Below are 19,215 nucleotides of genomic sequence, written 5' to 3' on the forward strand. Positions count from 1 at the left end.
AGTTTTATACATATGTTTTTTTTTTTTTTTTTTTTTTTTTTCCATACAAGTCAATAGATACGTTGATGTTTGTTTATTTGTTTGTTTGTTTGTTTGCATGTAAGGTAAGAACCTGTATATCTGCTGTTGTTAGTTCTCCCTTTATGTTCCTCCACCTATCCCTCCACCACCACCACCACCACCAGCATTACTACCCATTCCCTCCCTAGTTACGTTTTCCATCAGATCCCTTTTGATACTTCGCCCTTGACTCTCAGCCACACCAATGTCGCTATTTAGTTCCCCTCGCCTCCTACTTCCCTCCCTATACACTACACCACACCCTTACCCTCCTCCCCCACCAGCCCCGACCAGCCTTAGTCCAGACCAAGACCCAGCCCAGCTCAGCCACCGCTTCTCATTTATGTCCCGCCTCCCACCACTACGATAAAGCGAGCCAGTAAATTACGTAGGTCACAAAATCCTTACTCTGTTTACTCCCAGAGAGAGAGAGAGAGAGAGAGAGAGAGAGAGAGAGAGAGAGAGAGAGAGAGAGAGAGAGAGAGAGAGTAAAAAGATGTAGGTTGTATAGGCGGTGAGAAGGAGAGGACAGAGGGATAATGGGAAGCAGGGACAAGGTGCATCTGAGGACGTGAGAACTAATGAGACACCCGTGGCCAGAGGGAAGCACGGGAGGAGAAAAGTGCTGGAAGGAGGAGGAGGAGGAGGAGGAGAAGGAAGAGAGGTACAGTCAGGATAGTACTTGAGACAGGAAGGAAGTAAATATAAGATCTATAAGAGACAGGATGGGGAGATGGAAGTGGTGGAGGAGGAGGAGTAAAGGTGCAGTCAGTACTTGAGACAGCGAGGAAGTAAATACAGGATAAGAGACAGCTACTGAAGGGAAATGAAGGAAGGTGGGTACGAAGAGAAGATGGAGTGATGGAGGTAAACACAGGAGAATGAGAGAGAGAGAGAGAGAGAGAGAGAGAGAGAGAGAGAGAGAGAGAGAGAGAGAGAGAGAGAGAGAGAGAGAGAGAGAGAGAATGAGGATAATACAAGACGAAATGACATACAGTGAAGAGAAAAAAAAACGGAAAAAAAATTTTGTATGTAAGAGAAATGAACACACAGGAATACACATGAATGAAAGAAAACGTAGACGAAACATAACGAAAATTTAAAGGAAACACACTAAAAGAAAGTAAACAAATAGATGTCAAGGAAAACGTGAGGAAATATGCTGGAAAATATAAAGGAAATTTACTAGATGGGAGAGGAAAAGGCTGCTGGAGGCTTGGATTAAAGGAGAATAAATATAATATAAAGAGTTGAGATGTCAAGGACGAGGGAGGGCACGTGAAGGAGTGGGAGGGAGCAGGAAGGGTACGGAAGACAAGGAGGCGAGCAAATATGACTTGCAATATAGAGAGGGAGTTACAATACAAGGCGAGTGGTGGGTAATAAATAACATTCTCATTATCATCAGCAGTTCACATGATTTCACTGCAGGACTTTGAAACTTCTTAACCCTTCTACTCAACGCTGTCACCTGTCCATCTTTATTTCATCTGGTAGGTTTTCTGTGTATTTCCTTTGTATTTCCTTAGATTTTCGTCATTTCCAATCCAGAACTTTCTTTAATTCAACTTCTTTTTTTTCCCTCAAAGCCTCTCCCACCGGTTTTCTGACACACACACACACACACACACACACACACTCACTCTCTCTCTCTCTCTCTCTCTCTCTCTCTCTCTCTCTCTCTCTCTCTCTCTCTCTCTCTCTCTCTCTCTCTCTCTCTCTCTCTCTCTCTCTCTCTCTCTCTCTCTCTCTCTCTCTCTCTCTCTCTCTCTCTCTCTCTCTCTCCTTCCTGTCCACGCATGAAGGTTAATGTGCAAGCGGGGAGCAAAAATTGAGCGGCGGGTTGTTACATTGTTGGCGCGGCGGCATGTAAATGGGCGGTGTTATCGGTGCCTGATAGCCACCCCTGCTGCCTCGATTTGTGGGCGGCGACACACACACACACACACACACACACACACACACACACACACACACACACACCACACACACACACACACACACACACACACACACACACACAGTTTGCGTGTAATGTAAATGCCTTTGTTGGAAGCTAAACCTTAAGTAGTGCCTTTTACCAAGAAACCCCTTTTTCTTCCTCCTCCTCCTCCTCCTCCTCCTCCTCCTCCTCCTCCTCCTCCTCCTCCTCCTCCTCCTCCTCCTCCTCGTTAAAGCAGCAGCCAACACCCTTGCTAAAAATGGCATTCAGTCCACGTGTAAAAATCCGTGCTGGGACATGAGAGATGCTGAATAGTTTGTGGGTCAGACTTGTTTTATCGCACTGCCCTCACCATTAAGATGAAGTAAGTGAAGAAAGTGAGTATGTGAGTGATAAGGAAGATGAGTAAGGTGTCACACGCACACACACACTCACACTGCCGCCTCATCCTCGCCTCTCACTCATAGCGTCTGAAACCAAAATGCAAAATGTTCACGTGGCGTTCACCAATAAAGATGCGGCGTCCAGGGCTGAAATTCTTTTGAGGCTGGGAGCTTATGTCACTATTTCTATCCCCTTCAGATGTCTGGACGTTTCTGGATGGCCTGGTAAGAGTGACTAAAGGAAGAATGTTCGTGCCTCTGAATTCCAACTCTCCAGAGAAGAAAGAGGAGCAAAGGGGGCACAGATACTGACTGTAGAAGTGACGCGGCACCTCACCAATATAAGGTAAGATCATAAGAACGTAAGAAAATAAGGGAAGCTGGAAGATTACTGAGTCTATTCCATTCATGTACCACTCTATTTGAGAACCAATTCCTTCGTATCTCTTGTACATAAGGTGAGGACGGTCAGTTTATATCACTACAACTTGATTACTGAGTCTTTCATTCATCTACCACTCTATCTGAGCACCAATCCCTTCCTTATCCATCTATATATAAATAAGGACAGCCACTGCTTCACTACATTCCAAGCGGCCGTGACTTGTGATCAGCCCACGCGTTAGTCGAGCTCTTTATCTGTGTGCCTTCATGTCCACGAGCGTCACTGGCCAGTAATCATGACCGGGAGTGCGTGCTGCCTGTGATGACCCGGCCAGGCGTTGTACCCTTTGTTGCGATACAGCCAAGCAGGAGACGTGTGTGCTTCATTTCCATCCACCTCCACACACACACACACACACACACACACACACACACACACACACACACACACACACACACACACACACACACACACACACACACACACACACACACACACACACACACACACACACACACACACACACTCACACTTAGAGAGAGTGGCCCAGTTTTCAAAGGGTTCCATTGGTGACAGAGCGACATAATATCAGAATCTTGTCTGGTCCAAGTTGAGCAATTAGTGGCGCCAGAGATCTTTGAGCCGGGCACGATATTGGCGGGGCCGCGGGGAGGCAAACACGAGGCTCCGGGAGTGTGCTGGGATGGTGGGTGAGGGGACGGAGTGAGTGTGGCCATGGCAGTTTCTACTCATCCGTGGATAGATGGATAGATAGATAGACAGATAGATTGATAGATCGGCAGGTAGAGAGTTAAGTAGATACATACTCGTACATACATACATACATACATACATACATATATAGGTACTTATTAACCACATTTTGCTATTTTATATTACACTAGATTTTTTTGTTAATTCTTAGCTAACATATCATAATTTTTACCTCTACGTGTGCCATTTGAAGTCTTCATTAATGCATGATTCTTGCACAAAAACAACATCCTCCTTTAATTCCGAGTCACCCCCCTCCTCCTCTCTTTCAGTCTGATTCCAAGTAGTATTTAATAACTAGCTGTGTCAGTGTATCTGTAATGAAATGAAATGCGATGAAAAAAGTTAGGAACCACTGCTGTAGAGGATAATAAAAAAAGTATGAGGTATTACAAAGGTGACTGCCACGTGCCAAAAAGCCATGTTTAATTGGCCTACTTGTGCATTTTTTTTTTCAAGTACTTTAGATAATCACACTGTAAATAATTTGCAAGTATAATGAAATGTTTTAAGTGTTTCAATGCTTCACATATTTTAAGTGTTATTGTGTTGAACTGACGGAGTGGCAGTAGACAGGAAGTAATTCTAAAACAAAGATAAATATATAATAAAGAAAAAAACGCTGTACTGTATATTAAATCGTGAAGAAGTAGATAATTTTTAAAAAGTGTAGTATGTTAAATCTCCACGTGAACCTTTTCTTTTCTCTTGGTTTACATGAACAGAGCACGTAATTTTCCACGCCCCGCTATCTGGTAATTAATTATGGAGAGCGAGCTAAGCTATACTAATGACATGCAGTCCCTTGATACTCGTACTCACGGCGAGACGAACACAAGAGTAACCTTTCTCACTAATCCGTCAGCACACACACACACACACACACACACAAACACACGGGAAGCCTTGTTTGCTGTACACATGGTTAAGATTCTTGTTACGTTCATCTTCTCCTTTTGCGTTTATGGTTTTCTCTCAGTCTTAATTCCCCAGTCTTAATTCTTCTGATCTAAAGAAAAATAAATGAAATTCCACAGTCTTAATTCCTATTGGCTGCCGTGGTACTCGTCGTCAAAAGTCATGTAATGTACAGCTTTCCTTTCTGCGTTCACGTTTCTCTCAGTCTTAATTCCTGTAATCTTAAAAACCTATTAATTATCAGCTTATTAGATTATCAGAACATCAGAGAACCTTGCAGTGAGTGAAGCTATAACACACAGCACTCCCTCTGCATGTGAAGTTCTCTCTCAGTACTTCCTCTGATGTAGACTCTTAGCACATTAGAGAACTTGGGAGTGAGTGAAGATATAAGACCCGGTGGAAGGAGACTGATTGTAGATATAAAACCATGAGGGAGAGAAGGAAGGAAGGAAGGTTACAGGATTTGTGCTCACGAGTACTTACCATTTAAAGAGTCTTCACTTTTCCAGGTAACACGACACGACACCTTTACGAGCTACGCATTCAGGTGTTATTTTTTTTCTCTCTCTTTTTTTTTTTCTTATGTAAGAGGAGCTCAGGCCAAGGGCTACAAAAAAGCAGGAATAAAAAAAAAAAAGCTCACTAAAGGTGCCATTCCCTAAAGGATTATCCAAAATAGAGAAGTGTGTTGAAATGCCCTTTTCGTCATGATGTAAAAGAGCACGGGTGTACGATGTGTTGGGCGGGTCACTTGTGTTCGTTGTGTTGCTTCAGTGATGAAAAACAAAGGAAGGTGTGCTCGTTAAGTTTATATCCAGTGTGTTCTTTGTGTTCTTTGTGTTGTGATGAAGAAAAATGTTATGTTTGTTAGTTTTCCCTTCCTATTATGTTCTTTGTGTTTTTCCGTTATGAAAAAAAAATGATCGTAAATTTTGTGTCTAACCCTTGATTGAAAAGAGAGAGAGAGAGAGAGAGAGAGAGAGAGAGAGAGAGAGAGAGAGAGAGAGAGAGAGAGAGAGAGAGAGAGAGAGAGAGAGAGAGAGAGAGAGAGGATGGTCGTAAATTTTGTGCCCAACGTTTTGATTGAGTTGCTGATGTTGATTCCGTGAAAATGTGGTGCGTTCGTTAATTCTGTGTCCAGCGGCCTATTTGTGTTGTTGGTGTTGATTCCGTGATGAAAACAAAGGGCGTGCGTTCGTTAGCCTTGTGTCCAGCGCCTTAATTGTGCCGTTAGTGTTGTTTTCGTTGTCATAAAAAAGAAAAATGTACGTAAAATTTTCTTTCGTTTTTATTGCGTTGCTAGTGTTAGTTCTCGGTAGCTGTGTGTTCATCGAGGTGCCCAACCTGCCTGATATTTATTGCTCTTCTTTACGAATGTCCTGAATACACTCACATTCACAGGATCCCAGGCACAGGCTAACTAACTTACATGGAACTTAATTTACAGAGTTGAACCCGCTCCTCTTTAGTATTCATTCGTATTCTTTTGTGGGAGGGAAATTTACAAACTTGAATTGGCTCTTCTCTATTTTTCTTTCATTCTCTTTTTATGGAGAATACAATTAGTCCCTTTTTTTTTTTCCTGAATCTGTTTTTCTCCATGGGTTTTCCTCCCTCGTATACGAAATAAATAAAAATAAAACATTGTAGATGATATTTTTTTGTGTGTGTTCACGTGTTGTGGTGACTATTATTCACATGAGACAGAAGACTGCGGAACATTACGGCGTGATCGAAATTACGGCTGTCGTCTCTTTATGTTTGTGACTCAGTGATTAGTAGTAAGCGTCAGACAGAGACATGGGGATGAAGGCCGGCCAGGGGACACGCGCCGCTCAGGAACGTCACGCAACACACACACACACACACACAGAGAGAGAGAGAGAGAGAGAGAGAGGAGAGAGAGAGAGAGAGAGAGAGAGAGAGAGAGAGAGAGAGAGAGAGAGAGAGAGAACATAAAGGAAGGTGCAAGAAACAATCTTGCCTACACGTGGCAGTCTCTGTATAAAACATCTGTCTGTTACTACCTATCATCCTCATCCATCCGTGTGTGTGTGTGTGTGTGTGTGTGTGTGTGTGTGTGTGTGTGTGTGTGTGTGTCAGTATATGTATATGTGCAAGTCTATTTTTAAACACATCCTTGAAGTTAACACAGAGAAATACAAAGCAAAACCCAACGCGGCCCTGTGCTGGGTGAAGGCAAAGACGTCAGTGCGGGCAGCAAGGGGCAACAAGAACCTCGCTGTGATCCCCAACGCGGCTGTGGCTCCGGTGCTCACGCCTCACGTCACCGCGTCAGCATCTCCACAAACCGGCATGACCCAGAATAGAACGGCATTCCTAGAAATACACAAGAAAGTCCATGAACTCGAAGTGTAAAAATATGTACACTTGTTTGTCGCCAGTAAGCTAACTCTGGGTTTTGGCCATTTTTTTCTTTTCTTTTGGAACTGGTACTTCAACGGGCCTCTTTTTTTTATTTTATATATAATATTTAATTGCCTTGGCCAATGCTTCTCTTGCATAAAAAAAAAGGACCTTGCGTTGTGTCCCCTTCAAAGTATCGTAACCCAAGAATCACCAAGAAGAAATGAAACACGTTAGAAGAAGGAAGACTGAGACAAGAAGGAAGAAGTGAAGGAATGAAGAAGTAACCCACAAAGGTCAATCTTAGAGATTTAGGGACCTAACAAGATCGTGCAGCATTGAAGCACGACAAAGAACATAAGAAAATAAGAACACAAAAAGTTAACCCACGCAATGCAGCTCCTGAAATATCAACACGTTTGTAGTCTTTGGTGTTTTACGGAAGATCTAACAAACACGGACTGCAACTCACTTTGGGTATCTTTTAAATGCACTGCGATAGATTGTGGAACCGGCCCGTGGCAGGAAAAGGAGGAGGAGGAGGAGGAGGAGGAGGAGGAGGAGGAGGAAGAGGCATATCATTATCCTCGTTATCACCACCACCACCATCACTATAGTCATCATCATCATCATTACTAGCATCGTTTTCCTTATCACCACACACACACACACACACACACACACACACACACACACACACACACACACACACACACACACACAGTCATCTACAGCTACACTCACTCCACCCTTCACCTTTATGACCTCCAAGCCTCGCCTCTGCTGTAGCTACGTAGAGACAGACTCACACGCACTGCACACTCCTCTCTCCTTCACTCCACCCTTCCCCCTTCTTCCTTCTATCTTCCAGTCTCCTTCATTCGATGCCCCACCCTTCTTCACTCCTTACTCCATTCTTCTCCACCCTTTCAGAGAGGGAGAGAGAGAGAGAGAGAGAGAGAGAGAGAGAGAGAGAGAGAGAGAGAGAGAGAGAGAGAGAGAGAGAGAGAGAGAGAGAGAGAGAGAGAGAGAGAGAGAGAGAGAGAGAGAGAGAGAGAGAGAGAGAGAGGAGAGAGAGAGAGAGAGAAGGGGGAGGGGTAGTGAATATAAGCGTGTATGAGAAAGGGAGTGAGTGAGTCTGTGTGATGAAAGAGGCAAAAACTGAGTGAGTGACAAACAGGCTGAGTAAATTTCATAATTTGAATATTCTTTTTAAATAGTTAACCTTTATGGATTAGTGATTTCAGTGGGCCTTTTTTTTTTTTTCGCTCTTGACTAGATTCCCTCTTGTATAAAAAGAAAAGCTAAAAAAAATTATATACTAGTCAGTAGTGTAGTAGTGTAGCATAACTGAATACGGATATGAATAAATTTAGAGGTATGAAGAGACAGACAAAACAGAACCGAACAGAAAGACAGACAGAGAGACGGACAGACACATAGACATTCAGACAAAGGCACAGACAGACAGACACATATAACCAGACAAAGACTGAGACAGAGAGATTATAGGCAGCAGCGTCCTTTGCCTTCCCTCCTCCTCCTCCTCCTCCTCCGTGTGTTGAAATGTCATTGTGTGTGTTGAGAGGCTTAATCAGGCCTCCCCTCCTGTCCTCCCAAGCTTCCTGGAGTGCTCTACCTGTGCTACCTGACTCGTAGCTCACCCGCGTCACCTGCTCCTTATAATAACAGGCCGGGATTCGTCGTAACCAGCCTGCCTTTGCTCGCTCACATCCTTTTCATTATTCCTCCCTGCACTTTTTCACACATTGAGTCTGTTAGCCACTGTTCATACGTGCCCCTCGTTCTGTTCGCTAGTTTGTGAGGGTAGTGATGTTAATGGTGTTCTTCTATGTGTGTACCGCTGCATTGGTGATCCTGTTGGTGGTACTTTTGTCAGGTTAGCAATAATAGTAAGGCAGGTGCGTGATTGTACTTGTGTAAGGAAATGCCATTCATTACAAAGAGCTGAGTGAGATGAGAAAGATAAATGAGGTCGTTGAAACGGTAAAAGATATCTATACTTTAAGTTAAAGGGATTCTGGCCAAGGGCAACAAAAAAGAAAGAACACACTGATTAAGTTTCATCCTCTGGTTCGCCACACTTCACTCACAGACACTCTTTACTAGCCATTCACGAGACTTCACTGATGTTGAGTGTGATAGTCGTTTCATTATTTTTTTTTGTGTGTTTCTGGCTATATTGCACTCATCCTTATACCAGTGAGCAGAAATGTTGCCAGTATTATTATTCATCTTCTGCTGACAAAGAGGCCGCATAAGAGGAGCGAGATGAAACTGACTGCCTTTGATGTCTCAGATTGAAATAGTTTGGTGAAGATTGGCATTTATTTCTTAATGAGTCGTGGCGTAAGGAATATTGTCTGCGCTGGGTCAAGGTCATCGTCATCATCATCATCATCATCATCATCATCATCATAATAGCGTTGCTTTACTGAAGATAACTAAACAACCTACTAAGGTCTGTATTATTAAACGCTCTGTTCTCTCATCAGGATCATTTTCAAAGACTACGGAGGTGATTAGTCGCTGTCTTATGCATGCCTTTCATATTAATGATACAGAACCCATGTAAAACTGTCACCAGAATCGTGAAAACACTCCTGAAAACAACAATACCTCCCAGTAAAGCCCGTCAGAAGAATGCTCTCCTAAGTCGCGTATGATAACTGTAGCAAGTCATCATCATCATCATTATCAGCATGCAAGAGTCAAGGTCACGGAAGAACACACACACACTCACCACCAGACAGGAACGAAAGGTCACACTGAGGAACCTTTTTGAAGACCCTCCTTGCAGTTCTCTCCCTCTAATGCCTGCAAGCGGAAGGAAGTGATGCATAGCTGGAAAAAAAAAAAAAGTTCAAGAGTTCAAGAATTCAAAAGCTCATGAAGGATCGCTTATGTACACTGACCCTCGGGCTTTTAGAGGAAAGGGAGGAGGGGAGGAGTCATGAGTCAGGGGAGGCTGCTTGGCCACTATTCGGCTTTGTGCGGGAGGGTCGAGGCAAGGATCAGAGCCTCGGTGTGAAAGGAGCCACGTGTGTTGGTGCTGCCTTGTGAGCACCGCGCCCTCGCCAGCCCAGAGGAGGCCCGGGCAGCTCATCACGGCGGTGCGGGAGAGAAAGGGACGGAAAGAAAAGGGAAAGGCAATGCGTCAGCTCAGGTAAACACTGCGGGGTTTGTATAACAGTCAAGAGTTTTATTTCTCCCTTTTTTTAATTTCTCTATTCGTATTTCTGTTTTATCATTATTGTTTTTGTTGTTGTGGTTTGTTGTTGTTGTTGGTGGTGGTATTGTTGTTTTGTGGTGGTGGTGGTAGTAGTAGTAGTAGTAGGAGTAGTATTAGTAGTAGTAGTAGTTGTTGTAGTTTTAGTAGTATTTATTTCTACAGTTATTATTAGCAGCAGTAGTTGGTACAGCATTCCCAATACCACCACCAGCAACAGCAACAGTGCTATCAGCGGCCACCACGAGCACTGAGGGGCGGCAATTGTAACACAACAAAACACACGCAATACTACCGCCACCATTTAATTATTCATAATCGTGGCCATGAGGTAATGTTTCAGGCCGCGGGACGCTCCCCCAGAGGTTTGGTGGCGGCAGGGAGGGAAGGGGGGCCGTTGAGCCGTGGTGGAAAAGTAGTGGTGCCGCTGTACCGTGGCGGGAGGGAGGGGGCCGCTGAGCCGTGGTGGGGAGGGAGGGGTGGCGCGTCCCTCCTCCAGCGTGCCTCACCTCGGCCTGGCCCGCCCCTGCCTGCCTCACTGTCCAGGGAAGACAGATGGAGTGGAAATTCCATTTTCCATATGCAGTTTATTGTTTTGTGTTTATGTTCCGGTCGCGCCTCAGACGAGGTGATGAATGTAAATAAATTCATCACAACATAAAAGGTTCACTGTATAAACTTCCGCTTCGCGTTTTGAGCTTCATGCGCCTTGCTGCCATTAGTGCGGCGAGCAGAGCTGTTATGTCTGGCTGTGGCGATGTGCACATCCATGTTGAGCTGTGTGTATACTCGTCAGGGAGAATACATTTTCCCCTCCATGAATGTATGATGCTTTGAAATCACAGAAATTAGAACTGACCTAACACACGTAAAGCATTTTGCGACAAGAATCGTGTTACTGCTGTGCTTCCAGAAGTTTACAGCTGCACTAATGATCGTGCAGCGCGGTATTCACTCAAGATTAACAGTATAAGAGCATAAGAGAGCACGGGATGCTGCAAGAAGCTATCAGTCCTTTCCTTTACTGTAAGGGGGGCTCTGGCCAAAGGCAACATGAAAAGCTGGAAAAAATTAAGTTCCTTTGCAAATGCCAGTCCCCCTAAGAGTGCAGTCAAAAGGATTACCCAAAATTTGAGGAGTCTTCACGTGGCAGCAGCAATAATGGAGGCCCATGAATGTTGTACACGTGCTCTGCCTCATCAGAATATCACGTTTGAGCTTCACGTAACAAGCAAAGTCCGCGCTCTATTGCAATGCCTCTATGAATGATTGCACTTTTCCAGAGTACCCGTGTCGCTTCCATCTGTTAAATGTACTCGCTCCCTCTGGACTTGTGCTGCAGCTCGGTGGCCGCCTGATGCTCTGCCGCCCTGCCGTATTGGTGGGTGCTGGTGCTGGCTCAGGTAGAATGTGTGAAAAATATAACTAATGTGACTAAATGTCATTATCATCATTATCATTATCGCCGTCTTCATTGTCATATCACCATCATCATCATCATAATACTGTTGTCTATGGTGAAGATAATTAAAACCAGTGTGACACAACTAAAGCAAGTCATTAATTATATCATACATAGACCATCACTGTGATATAAAACCACCATATTAATCCTGATTGTGTTCCAGTGATGTGATATAATTCAAGTCACTATGTCCCACCTCCACCTCCACCACCATCACCACCACCACCACAGTACCTAATCAGCGGCGCCCAATCCCTCATATCATGTCCGATGGCGTCGCGAGTCCCTGGCGGCGGGCAAGTTGGCGGCCTCATACATGTAATTATTGGGTTGTGTTCTCTGAGGGCGCGGCTGAAAGGGATGTAATGTGAGGAGCATCGAGTAGACACAGGTTGGCACGAGTACTGTCATCTCTCTGTTAGGTGAAGTGCGGCTCATATTACTCGTATATTTGCTAATGACGCGGGAACAGGTAAGAGACATACTAACACTACTGTCGTTCCCCGGGCTGTGCAGTAAACTATGGCAGGGAAGTTATCTTATTGTTGCTATCTCTACTTCACTGTTTCTCCAGAGACGATGTGGTAAAGTGCGGAAGAGGTATTGTGTGCTGATGACGCGAGAACAGGGAAGGAATACGCTAACATTGCTATTGAAGTGACATAAGGGGACAGTACCTTCCTTTAGATTACTCTCACTAGCTCTACCTTACTCTCCAGAGGTTATGCTTGTTGATGACGCTGAACAGCAAAGGAATACAACACTGCTATCAAACAGACACAAGCCGACAAGTCAATACCTTCTCCAACCTAGATTACTCTCACTACCTCCCAGTCAACCCACGATAGGCACAGCTAACAATATCGCGAGTACTGTACCGAATCACTACCAGAAGACCCACCCATACTCACACACTCGAAGGCAGCGGTACACACACAAACACACACACACACACACACACACACACACACACACACACACACACACACACACACGAGAACACCGTGTGAGACCTTAGTCTTGGTCTGTGCGAGTCAGCTTTGGGCATTAAACAAAGTCAAGTCCGTGAAGATCTACACCCACAGCGTCACGAGTCTGGCACGAGATCACAAACTTGATAATTTGACGACACAACCAGAAAACATCAAAAGGGATAGATACTGTTGTGTGAGACTCGCAGGGATGAGGTAAAAACTTATCCAGACGCAAGATACCAGCCACATTTTCCCACTCACAGAAGTAATGTCAGGGAAATGATAATTGTGGCAGACTGAACAGATAACTCGCCTGTCGTATGAAAGGCAGCAGTGTGTCGGGTAGTATAAGTTCCATAGGCGTCAGATTAAGTAAGAGATGCACTGTGAATATTTCCAGTATACGCACCGACACCTCACGCCTGAGATGAAGAAACTGAGAGCCGCTTTATGTTGACACCAAAACACATCACGAAGGAGAAAAAACCCTAAATGCATCTTACTTATTGGAGACTTATGTTAAAGTTGGCGCTCATACCAGTCCGCCAGGAAATACCAGCATTGCTGCCACGTCTAAAATACCACACTGAAGGGAGAGTTATCCTTTATTGAACAAGGAACAAGTAGCATCACCATCACAAATAACCTCGTAGGAATTGAGTCATCCATACCTGAACAAAGAGCAAAAAAAGTAATTCTATTATTACACACAGTCTCGTAAGGGTCAACACATCTGCTGCTGTTTGTTTTCCCTTTATGTACGTACCTTTATACGAGACTTAGCAGAGAACAAAAGCAGTCAGTCACAAAACACAGGTCACTACAAGTCAACCCTTCCCAGTCAATCCCCAAAGAGCAGCAGCTTGCTCCCCTGAGACCTTTAGCCCCTGGTCAGTCCTCGTTGCTCGGTATTTGGCGGGACCCTCACTTGATCCCTCAGCGCGACCCTACCTGATGAAATATAGATGAGCGAATATACATAGGGAATGGTGTGATCGCCTCGGGGTGTAGGAAGTGAATGAGCGGATGGCCCGGCAGCAACAGACACGTGCAGCCCGCAGTGTTTAGGTGATGAATGGTGTGATATAAAACTATTTTGCTCGCTATGTACATTCATCCATCAGACCTGCAAACTCACTCCCCTACCAGACACACACAGACGTACACACACACACGCTAGTTCCCCTCCTGTCCCCTCCCTCGGCCCTCCCTCCCCCGTCCCTCACAGCAGCATTCCCCTTCATTCTCTGTCTCCCTTCACATCACTGGCCACAATTCACCGACTTTATTGCTCTACTTCTCCATTGCACTACACTCCATCTGTCTTGTCCTGCTCCTCACACTGAATTCATTCCACTGCCCATCTCAATCCACGTGCCTTTCCTCCCCTCGTTTCCAGGTCCTCGCTCCACGCTTTTCTCCCTTTTCCTTCCTTCTGTTTCCCCAAGTATTCTCCCCACTTTTTTCCCTCTTTTTCCCCTCTAAGAGTATTTCCTCTTACCTCATACCCCACACACGTCCCCCAAACCACAAGCCTCTTTCCCTCCCCTTCCTTTCTCCGCCAGTACACGCCCTGTCTCCCTTTCCCTTCACTTAACGCCCGTTCCTCTCATCCGTAGCGCACCCTTTTCTCTCCCTCACCACACATCTTGCATCTGTCCAAGCGCCTTCACGTTCCTTTCTACCCAACCACTACATGGGTTTTCTTCATCTCTCCCCTGTCACTCGTCCCTTCCCTGTACTCCTCCGCCTCCTCGTCCTCCTCTCTTGTTCACGCCTCCTGTCCCAAAACACGCCTTCACATCCCTTCCTATCCAACCACTATACGGATTTTCTTTATCTCTCTGTCTCTGCCTTGTCACTCGTCCCTACCCTTCCCTGTACTCCTCCTCCTCCTCCTCCTCCTCCTCCTCGTCCTCCTCTCTTGTTCACGCCTCAGCCATCGCTCGTCACTCACCCTCAAGCCTGCCTTTAATCCTTTTAAACAACGGGGTCGCAGTCGGCCAGGCGGAGATAATCTTGTTGCGCCTCCCTGCCACTTGCAGCACCAAACGCCTTCTTGTCTTGGCTGCGGGTCTTTTTCCGTCCCTTCGTCTCCCGCACAAAGGAACAAAAAGGAAGGGCAAACAGCAGGAAATTTTTCTGTGATAAGGTATATTGTGTTATCTGTAGTGAGAGATGAGGTGTAGACGGGTGTTTTCTCTGTGTGTGTGTGTGTGTGTGTGTGTGTGTGTGTGTGTGTGTGTGTGTGTGTGTGTGTGTGTGTGTGTGTATTATATCCATCTATATGTCTGTTTGTTTGTCTTTCTTTCTGTTAATCTTTTCTATCTGTTTATCTGTTATAACTATCTAAGTATGTATTTAGTTGTGTTTGTGTTAGTTAACTCTCTCTCTCTCTCTCTCTCTCTCTCTCTCTCTCTCTCTCTCTCTCTCTCTCTCTCTCTCTCTCTCTCTCTCTCTCTCTCTCTCTCTCTCTCTCTCTCTCTCTCTCTCTCTCTCTCTCTCATTAAGAAAAGAATAGGAAGATACTCTCTGTTTGTTTGTTTTTCTTCCCGCATGACCTGCAACGCCCAACACCCAACACACACGCACACACACACACACACACACACACACACACACACACACACACACACACACACACACACACACACACACACACACACCATAGTCCTCAGACCAATGCATGACCTCATTTCATCTAAGAGAGAGAGAGAGAGAGAGAGAGAGAGAGAGAGAGAGAGAGAGAGAGAGAGAGAGAGAGAGAGAGAGAGAGTTGTGGCCACGTATTTGAGCGCCTCACTTTTAGCATTTCCTTCCGTGCAATCTTTAAAGAGCTCAACCCACTCCGGCTTCTCTCTCTCCCTTACTCCCTCTCCCACTGCTCCCTGGTCAGTCCCGCCTTAGGCCTCCACCTTTCCCACCTTTCCCACCACACAGCCACACCCTTCCATTACCCCCAATATCCTCCCAGCACCTTTACCGTTGTTAGCAGAGAGAGAAGGACAGAGAGACACAGACCTACTAAGATCTAGACCCAGACAACTTGACCGACTGGCCTTACCCTTGCCTGGGTGAGCGTGGCTGCCTTCCAGACCTGCCCGCCTCGTCACACACGCGGCGGCTCAAGAACACTGAAAAAACTACGTCTATAAAGCTGAGTTTAAGATGCACGTCTATTACATAAGGGAGGGAATGGAGCGTTGGCTTGCCCCTGTGTGTTACTTTACCTGGGACGCTGCGCACTTGTTATGTCTCTCTTTAAACATCATAGGATCGTAGTTTTTTTTCTTCCAAATTTGGCGTTTTTTTTTTTTAAGCATTGTTTTGTGGTTTTCATAGTACTAAACTGTCTTATTTGGAATGTTTTGTGGTTTTCATAGTACTAAACTGTCTTATCTGGAATGTTTTGGGGTTTTCAAGTGTCTCCTTAACCGTCAGAAGCTCATTGTCCTTAAAATTTGTCGTCCTGTTTGGATTGTTTGGATAGCGGTGTTCTCTGTACGTCTGTCTGCAGTTCATGTCCCCGGCATCTGAGTAGCAGTGTTCTCTGTGCGTCTGGCTGTGGCTCCTGTCCTCTTGTCATCCTCCTGCCCTCCTGTACAGTCTTCGCGGGTTTCTTTCAGACTCGCGCCGCACAGAGGGAGTTTGTTCCTCGCTTCCACGACTATTCATGTCTTGCTTTGTGGAGGCGAGGCGAAGATAGGGAAGAGCGGGATGGCCAGGAAGATAGTAAACTGCGGCGAAAGGAAAGGAGATAAGAAGGGCGAGCGAGGAGATAGGGAGGGAGAGAATTAGAGGTTAAGCTATTAGTGTGTTAGTACCAACCAGAATGGCCTCTCTCTCTCTCTCTCTCTCTCTCTCTCTCTCTCTCTCTCTCTCTCTCTCTCTCTCTCTCTCTCTCTCTCTCTCTCTCTCGGGCAAACAGTTCTATTTTTGCTCACAAAAATCTGAATCGGTGTGATAACTCGTCTTGAACACTCATAAACCCGGCCTGGCTGCCTCCCAACACGGGGCGGGGCGGGGCGTTGGGGGGAGGGTGTGGCCGGCGGGGCTGTGAGGAGGGAGGGAGGAAAGAAAGGGTACGAAGGAGGGATGGGTGGGAGGCGAACGCCAGAGAAATAGTGGGAGCGAAGGGGAGAGGACATTTAGTGGAGAGAGAGAGAGAGAGAGAGAGAGAGAGAGAGAGAGAGAGAGAGAGAGAGAGATATATATATATATATATATATATATATATATATATATATATATATATATATATATATATATATATATATATATATATATATATATATATATATATATATATATATATATATATATATATATATATATATATATATATACTCGTATATATATATATATATATATATATATATATATATATATATATATATATCCGTACACTCGCACACACACACACACACACACACACACACACACACACACACACACACAGCAGGAAGGCGGCGCCTGTCGTCGCTATCACCCACACATCGGCAGGCGGGCAGGCGGGCACTGTAGCGCCGCCCTGGTCTTCCTCTACCCCTCCGGAAATTGTGATCACCCCACGCCCGCTTATCTTCTCGCCCCTCCCGCCACCACCCCACCCCACCTCACCCCATCCCACTCCATCCCACCCAGCCCCGCCCCGCCCCGCACCACCCCGCTCCACCCGTCGCCGCCCAAGGCCCCGCGGCTCGGACGTTGCGCCGCACCTCCCCATCTATCACTCTCCAGCCTTTTTACGAAGACGCGCGGCTCGCCGCGTCCTCACATAAAAGATTGTCCTCGCCTCATTTCCCATTCAGCATTGTGTGTGTGTGTGTGTGTGTGTGTGTGGCTTTGGATTTTTTGTGCTGTTTTTTTGTTGAAGTTGCAGCGTCAGGCGAGTGAGAAAGTGTAAAGACTTTTGTTGTGTGGCTGAAGAGTGTGTCACGCCTAATTACCCGCACGTCAGGTGTGTGTAGGGGGTCTGTTTAGCAGGTGAGGTGTTGGTGGGGGCAGCGAGGGCGGCACTGTTGTGGTGTCAGGTGTGCAGACAGTGTTGGGGCGGAGGTTAATGGGGCGTGCGTTGATGTAACGTTGTTTGTCAACATTTTTTATCTGATAAGGAAACAACGACAGCCATCAATGATGCTGCTGCAGGTGTGGCGGCTGTGCCGGCGGCTGTTGTTGTCATTGTTGTTGCTATTGTGCAGGTGTGGCGGCTGTGCTGGCTGTTGTTGTTGTTGTTGATGTTGCCGTTGTTGTTGTTGTTGTTGTTGTTGTTGTTGTTGTTGCTGCTGCTTCTGCAGGTGTGGCGGGTGTACCGGTGGCTGTTGTTGTTGTTGTTGTTGTCGCTGCTGCTGCTTCTGCTGCTGCTGCTGCTGTTGCTGTGCTTGCGCTAGCACTTTTACTAACCCTTCTACTACAACTATTTCAACAAGCACCACCACCAGTACCATCGCCGCCGTCGCTGCTGCCGTCATTACTACTGTAAAAACACCTTTCTCCAACCGAGACACCACCACGCCCACTCCACGACACAGAACCAGTGAAAAAAAATCTTTTCCAACACACACACACACACACACACACACACACACACACACACACAAGGACGTCACCTATTCCCTCCCTCGCCTCGCCTCTCCCTGCGCCTGAGAATGAGTTGCTGTTGTTCCCAGTCGTGGTGAAGCTGAACTATGCCCTTCAACTTTTCCCGGTAGCTGAGCTGAGCGCCGGACAGTTGTGGTGTTTTCCTCTTTACCTTTTCCAGCACCCCTCTCCTCTCCGGGTATATGATGCTTGGGTCTTATTGCAATGTACCGTCTCTATTAGTTTAATCAATCCGATCTACCAAGGACTGTTATGGATGTACGTGTAAAGGGCATTTCCTTCCTTACCTTTTCCATCTCTCTTCTCCTTTGCTGGTATATCATGCGTGGGGTGTATTGCGATGTGCTGCTTGTATTAATTTTGTTAAGCCTATTCAGTAAGGACAAATTAGGAGGTAAATAGTGGTAAAGGATAATTCCCTCCCCCCAAAAATGATGTAGTGTTATTTCGATTTTCTGATAAGGTAATTATTTCTGTTTTGTCTTTACCATGTTTTTTTTTTCTATCATTATCTTGTCCATTAATCACATCTGGAAGGTATTATTTTGGTTATGGTAGACACTCAGAAATTATATATAGTTGTAAAGGACGATTTCCTCAAAAAATCATGTGTTGTGGTGTAATTTCGACTTTCTGCAATTAAACTATTTCTTCTTGTCTTCACCATACTCTTTATTGTGCAGCCTATCTAGCAATCACATCTGGAAGGTATTATTATGATTATGACAGACAGTTAGCTTTATAGAAACTAGATTGCACCATATAATTCCGACTAATGTAAGCAAACTTCTCTATTTGTCCTGTCATTCATGGTTTTCCTTGGGTTACTTGCCTGCCAGTCATACTCGGAAGCCATAATTGTGGTTATAATACACAATATTCTCATTAAAAAACTAAAGTCGTGGTGTAACTCCCTGCAATTCTGATTCTGGGAGCAAACCCTCTCCGTGTGCCGTCATTCATGCTTCTGGTGAGGACACGCTCGTCGCTGCGCCATTTCACTCAGCGCGGAGAGAAAAGGAATTTGCGGCAGTGAGTGGGCAACAGAGATCGTTCAGTTTAATATGTCAAAGCTCCGATTCGTGTCCTTTTG

At 45.5% G+C, this 19,215-nt stretch overlaps 1 protein-coding gene across 1 annotated transcript in view; it reads left to right on the plus strand.

Moving 5' to 3' along the window:
• Positions 1 to 19,215, plus strand: part of LOC135103332 (gamma-aminobutyric acid receptor subunit beta-like) — a 277,770-nt gene that overhangs the window by 199,027 nt on the left and 59,528 nt on the right. The window contains exon 4 of the mRNA XM_064009358.1: positions 2,585 to 2,731. The gene's annotated coding sequence lies outside the window, so the exon portion shown is untranslated. The remainder of the gene's footprint in view (positions 1 to 2,584; positions 2,732 to 19,215) is intronic.

Source organism: Scylla paramamosain, chromosome 9 (assembly GCF_035594125.1).
Source record: "Scylla paramamosain isolate STU-SP2022 chromosome 9, ASM3559412v1, whole genome shotgun sequence".
Lineage (NCBI taxonomy): Eukaryota > Metazoa > Arthropoda > Malacostraca > Decapoda > Portunidae > Scylla > Scylla paramamosain.